Source organism: Acomys russatus, chromosome 15, assembly GCF_903995435.1.
Source record: "Acomys russatus chromosome 15, mAcoRus1.1, whole genome shotgun sequence".
Classification (NCBI taxonomy): Eukaryota; Metazoa; Chordata; class Mammalia; order Rodentia; family Muridae; genus Acomys; species Acomys russatus.
The window spans coordinates 41,632,820-41,639,710 of NC_067151.1; positions in this window are offsets into that span (position 1 = coordinate 41,632,820).

Genomic DNA, 6,891 nt, shown 5'->3' on the forward strand with positions numbered 1-6,891 from the left:
GAGGCTAAGAAAAAAAATAAGCATGAGGTACCACACACACACACACACACACACACACACACACACACACAATGAAATAAAAGGCAAAGAGAAGAAGCAGATTTATTTTTCAAATATTTATTGTATTTATGTGTATGTGTGTCTCTATGCTATCATGCACACACATGTGATTGCTGGTTCCTGAAGATGTCAGAAGACATCAGTTCCCTTGGCATTGAGGTGACAGCTGGTTGGGAGCAGTCACACACGGATCCTGGGAACCAAACTTCTGGCCCCTGAAAGAGCAGGAAATGAAGCTCTTAGCTGCTGAGCCCTCTGTGCAGCCCCACACTGATTTTTTTCCTTAGTATGGTAACTAAAATTCTTTTAGATTTTTGATATGTTTCTTGCTGTGAACTAAGGCTACAGGCCTTGAAATATACTGAATGGTATATTTTATTGCTCCACACTATCAGTTTTGTGTTTACTAGTGTCTTGGTTACTTTTTTATTACTGTCATAAAACACCATGGCCAAGGAAGCATATAGACTAGTTTATTTGGGGCTTATGATTTCAGAGGGTTAGAGTCCATGCATGGTGGGAGAGCAGAGGCATGTTAGCTGGAATCCTGAGAGCTTACATCTTGATCTGTAAATAGAGCAGAGGGAGAGAGGAGAGAGACAGAGAGAGAGACAGAGAGAGAGAGAGAGAGAGAGAGAGAGAGAGAGAGAGAGAGAGAGAGAGAGAGAGAGAGAGTGGTTGAGACAGAGAGAGAGAGAGACAGAGACAGAGAGACAGAGACAGAGGGACAGAGACTGGGAATGGAAGTCCTCTGAAGCCTCAAACCACACCCCTAGTGACACTCCTCCTCCAACAAGGCCACACCTCCTACTTTTTCCCCAAACAGCTGTAGCAACTGGGAACTAAGTATTCAAATAGATGAGTGCATGGGGGCATTCTCATCCAAACCACCACAGCTGGATCTCGACTTTTCATTACGTTCCATGCTGCTAGTTTTATGTGGCCCGAAACTGGAACGGTGTATGAAGCAACATCTCTCAAGGTTTTCCACTACGCTGTGTCTGTCGATGGAAACTTGGCAAGATTTGGGAGGTGCCTTTTAAGTAGTGTAGTCCGCCGTCAGACTTTATTTTCAGAGGACTAAAGGCTCTGTGTTCTGTGCAGGCTTTGCCTTGGGTTGGCTCTGAAATAGTTCCTACAGGCTCGCTGTTTAAGCGCTGGATCCCCACCTGGTGGCGCTGTTTGAGAGTGCTGTGGAGTCTAGCTGGCAGAAACAGGATGCTACCGGCAGCCTTTGACTGTTTTCTGGGCACAGGGCATGTGTGGTGCTTCTGTCTCACCCCTCCTCCACCCTGAATGCCTCCATGCCTTCCTTGCCATGGCGGACGAAAACACCCTGACACTGGGAACCACAGTAAGGTCTCTCCTGAGTTGTTTCTAGCATGTGTTTAGGTCACAGTGCTGTAACTAGTTCAGGCTTCATTGCTAAGTTGTCAAACTGAGAAAGGAAAAAATCAGGACATCCAGTTATATTTGGATTTCCTATAAATGGCAAATAATATGTTAGATAAGCATGTTCTCAGTACGCAGGAGTACCTGTGACCCTCTTACCATCTCCAACGATGAGGCCAGGAAAACATAAAAATATACTTAGACATGTACATGAATTTCCATATAAACAATACAAGTAAAGGTAGATAGTTTTTTTCAGAGCGTCTTTTTCTTAACTCCATATCCCATTTAAACTTCTTCAAAATGTTTATCACATTTTTAAAAATGTGTGTGTGTACAAGTGTGTGTGTGTGTGTGTGTGTGTGTGTGTGTGTGTGTGTGTGTGTGTGCATTACCATGGCATGCATGTGGGGGTCAGAGGACAACATATAGAAATTGGTTCTCTCCTTCCACCATGTGGGTGCCAGAGATGGAGCTCAGGCTTGTGGGCGATTGCCTTTACCTATTGAGTCATTTTGCTGGCCACCGCTTTGATTTCTCATTATTACCCATTTCCTTGCCTCGAGATAGCTGAGACGAATATACTGCCATTCAGGGATCTTTTACTCTTCATTTTCAGGCTGAACCTGGGGCTACAGGTACCTACACAGACCCCGTACAAATGAGTTTCTTAGAAATATAGGCAATACAGAGAAATATTTCCACAGTGTTGTTCAAATGAAAAAAAAAAAAAAAAAAAACCAAAACCTAAACTGAAATGCTGGCAAACTTTTGGAATATCTTATGAACATATTTTGTGCTCTAAGTGAGTTTGTCATCTTCACATGCTGCGTTACAGACAGTGAACGATGGCGGCTTTAGATTTTACATCCATGTCTTGTGCAGGCTCACATATTTGAACATGTGATTTCTTGCTGTTGGGCTTGGTTGAGAAGTTATGGAACTCGTAGGAGAGGGCACACTTCCTGTGTGTAGATAAGATGTGATCAGCCTGAGTCCTGTTTTTTTTTCCTGCCATGTCTGTCCCGCCACCATGGACTCTGTCTCTCTGAAACCATAAGCTGCAATAAAATCTTTTGTTTCTGACTTTCTTTGTGCCAGATTACTCCGTCAGGACAACAAGGAAGTAACTAACACTTGTGCCCATCCTCATGACCACTCCAAACACTTAGAGCTTCTTCTGCATCAGGTATCAGCTTTCCCAACCTGTTTACCTCAAGTTAAAGAAGTGGAAGAAAAGGAAAGACTGATGAAAGTCCACCCTAACACTTCTATTTGTGATAGAATGTTTTCTCATTTAAAAAGCCACAGAATAGTTTAAAGTTGTTTTCAATGAGTGAAGGTATGCTTTGGCAAGATAACATGTTGTCTCATCCTCCCGCTGGGTCCTTTGAGAATGTTTTAATGTGGCACAGTGGATTCTGTGTTATAGCCTTGTAATTCACTTGATCTGTATGTTAGGAAAGTGAACAGAAATGATGAATTAGAAAAAATTAATCCCTCTGGGTTTAAAAAAAAAGATTTTCTAGAAACTCAAATACTTGGAAATCTCTACAGGCAACAAACAGAGTCATTTCTCTTGTGGCCAATCTAAGAACATGACAAAATAATAGCTCCCTAGCACCGTGCTGCCAGTTGTAGTATAACTCACCCGATCTTCATAACTGCCCATGAGGCAGGGACAGTTTCTATGTTGAGGCTGACAAACAACAGGCCCTCAACAAATGCTTGCCAAATAAGCACATATATATGTTGCCTTTGGCTTTACTTACTTGTTTTTCAAAGTGACCATGTGTCCAATTCTTAAATGTATGTATTAATGAGCCAGTACAATAATGAAATGTGTTTTGGCTATGCATCGATGAAGAAGTTTTCATTCATTCTTCAGAACCTGCTGGTGGGTTACTCCAGGTACTCTATTAACTATAACTGTTATGCAGATAAGAATAACTTGCTCAAATAAATGGAATTAACTCTGAATACAGCTGGGCACTACTGTGAAGAGCAAGGGAGGTGGCTCTTGGCTATGTACCAGGCCCTGTATAAGACCTTTGGTAGTGTCCACTGCTCTCACTCTTCTCCATAGCAACCTCTCTTTTTCAGATGAAACATTGAGGCATCAAGAAGTTGGACCCAAGCCATGTGACTCATCAAGGAAGATATTAAGTTTCAAAATCAACATAAGATGACACCAGATATAAAGTCAGTTTACTTGTGTCATATGATCGTGAAGTTCATAAAACAGGATCTATCTTGTTGACTATTGAGTCCCAAGCACTTCAGTAAATAGTGGTAGAAGGAATGTCCAAAGCCCTCAAGGGAATCAAATAACTTTCTTTGTCAGTGTCTGCTCAACCCTTACCATGCCTGTATGAGTCTATTAAATCCTGCCATCAAGAGCTAAATTAATGGGAATATTCAGTAAGAGGTTATTAGTATTTTTAGCCGCCACCACAACTAGTTCAATCAATCTAGAACTAATCCTAAATGTTTGCGGCAAATGGTCTAAAACAGTGTGACAGTCCAATTCTTTTCAATTTACTCCCTGAGGCCTGAATTGGGCAGCTCATACAATTTATGGGGTCTCTGGAACAGAGTTTTGCTTAGCTGCAATATCTTGTGTGGGCAAAGCAGACTGAATTTGGAATGCTGTTAAACTTAGGGTCAATGCAGAGTTAAAAAAAAAAAAATTAAGTTTCACAAAGGAGCATGCTGAATGGCCTCTCTAACCTGGAGGGACAAAGCAAGACCCCTCAATACAAGACATATTTGAAGGCATAATTTTTTGTTTTTGCTTTTTTTTGTAATTAAATTCTATTGTCTTAGCACGTGATTGAAATAGGTAAGAAATCATGAGTTCTCCTTTTGCATCTACAATGCCACCAAATATTCCAATAAAGGATTCATTGGTTTTGATAGTGAATAAGTCGGATGATTTACCTGGAGGCTTGCAATCAGATGTTTGCGTGTCTGACGTCTCCTTGTGCTAACTGTAACACAACACAGATGTACCAGAAACAAAACCTGTAAGTATTGCATCTGAAAAGGTGACTCCGTGGTTAAGAGCACCAGGTGTTTTTCCAGAAGACCCAGGTTCAGTTCCAAGCACTCAGATGACAGTGGTTTGCATCTGTCTGTAAGGCCAGTTCTAGAGGATCTAACACCTTCTTCTTGCCTCTGTGGGCACCAGACGTTTGGGTAGCACACAGTAGAACATATAGCACATAGTAGGCACACTGTAACACAAAGTAGCACATGCAAGGAAAACACCCACGTATATAAAATAATAAAAACAAAATATAGACATTAAAATCGAGTAGACTTTCTGCACCTCTCGCAACTCATGGTAGATGGTGCTCTGATTTATAAAGGGCATTAAAAAAAAAAAAAAACCCAAGTGGAAATTTATATTGATATGCTCATTCTAAATATTGGAGATTGAATCTAGGGTCCCACGTACTGGGCAAACACTCTACCCTTTTTCATCCCACACTTTTACATTTTGAGACAAGACATTACTACACTGCGTATACTGGCCTTGAAATCATAGCGCAGGCCGATTCTGCCATCCTCTTGTCTCAGCCTCCCAAGTAGCTGAGGTTGTAGGCAAGCACCTCCAGGCCTAACTTAATCATGGCTTGGTAAGTTTTGCTTTTTGGGTTTTGTCTTTTATTAAGAGAGCAGATCCTAGTATTCACTAGGACTTGCCTATCATCTCTGGACATGCTCAAGGTCCTATTAATGCCTACTACAGTGAGTCAATAAACAGGTTTCGTGGAGAGTGGGCCACTTGTTATCAACCAGTTGCTTTGTTAGAGAGCTTTTGAAAGTGTTTTTTGATTGCCTTTGCTGAGAACCTTTCAGTGCTCTAGATGTAGGGCATACATGCCCTAGGATGCAACAACTCACAGGGCTGCGACTCTCGGTGTTGCACTCTAGTGAGCAGTGTTCTTGGAAAGGCTACTCACCCTTTCCACACTGCAAGGCCTGGCTGCAGATGTCCCTGTGCTGCTTTCTGTCTCCTGACTACTTTGTCTTATCTTTGTCAAGCTCAGGGCTCCTAGCCCCCTCTCTCCTTCTCCCAGCAATCTTACCACTGCCCTTAATTTCTACTGGCTTCTACTGCCACTAACACAGCTTTTAATCTCCTCTGCTTCTATTCTACAGTTTCCCTAATCTGTTTCTCCTGTCTATGCCCCTATGGCTGACAGCACTGATGTGAAAACACTGAGCTTGAGAGTGTGTAACTGGGTGATTAAAATGGTGCTTTTCTTTCCTGTAATGGATACAGCCAATCACCATGATCCATGGGATGTTGCTGGTATCTGTCTGGTTCTCAGGTGCTTTGGTGATTCTGAAGGACACATCCTTCTCTCTGGATACGTTTTACTGTCAGCCCACTCAGGAAACTTAAATATTCTGGAGATTCAATCCCAGGTAGGTGGTACATGGGAACAGTAATTTCTTCCACTGATTAGCAGTTCAGTAGCTTGGGACACTGTTGACCATCATCTTGTTTGTTTTTAGTCACTAGGAGTGGGGAGGCTGGAGAATTTTCATGTGACTTGGTAAGAGTGCATGTCCTGTTGTCAGTGGCAACACTAAGTCTGTTACTGATGGAGAATCAACATGGAACTTCAACAGAAGGAAGACAGTAAAGATAATATTCATGTAGAAAGCCCACAGACTTTCTTCTTGATTTCTTAGTGATGTGTTTGCAGTTTTTTTTCCATTGCTAATTTGTAATACCCACAGAAATACTGTTCAAGTTAGTCTGGGGATTATTTTCTTTCAAGAAAGAATTGGGAATATAGTAGGAAGTGGTCTCTCCTGCTCTGGGCTCCTCTAGTAGAAAAGGCAAGAAGGAATTTTGACCAATGTTTGGAAATACATCTAAGAAAGCTAATAAAGTCTTTGGGAATTCACAGGTAGAGAGATTTAGTATACCAGAATTGATCAAGGCTCAGGAAGATCCCGGTACTTGAAAATTCAGAGCGAACCTTCACCCTGCATAGGATGGGGGCTGGTAGCGAGAAGGCTTGGTCCAGTCAGAGGAGGCACATCTAGCTGGTCAACCTCCGTACAGGCAGAGAACAGTGTATTACTGTCAGAGAAAGGACTCTGTGTGAGCAACCCAAAAATCCATAAGGACAGTAAATTTAAAAAACATATTGAAGTTATTTTGAAGGAAAAGAAACGAAATTGCTATCATTTAAAATGACTTAGTATATCTAAAGACACGACGAGTGAGTGGTTTTTCTGCCTGATTAGGGAGTGCTGCCCATCCTAGGAAAAGATCTTTAATTTTCATTGGCCTCCAAAGTAACAAGAATATAGAAAAAAAAATACTTTGACCTCAGTTTATTCTAATAGTATCTGGCTACCTTTAAAATATTTAGATCTTAATGAATGCTCTGACTTTCCCTATCGTTCTTTCTG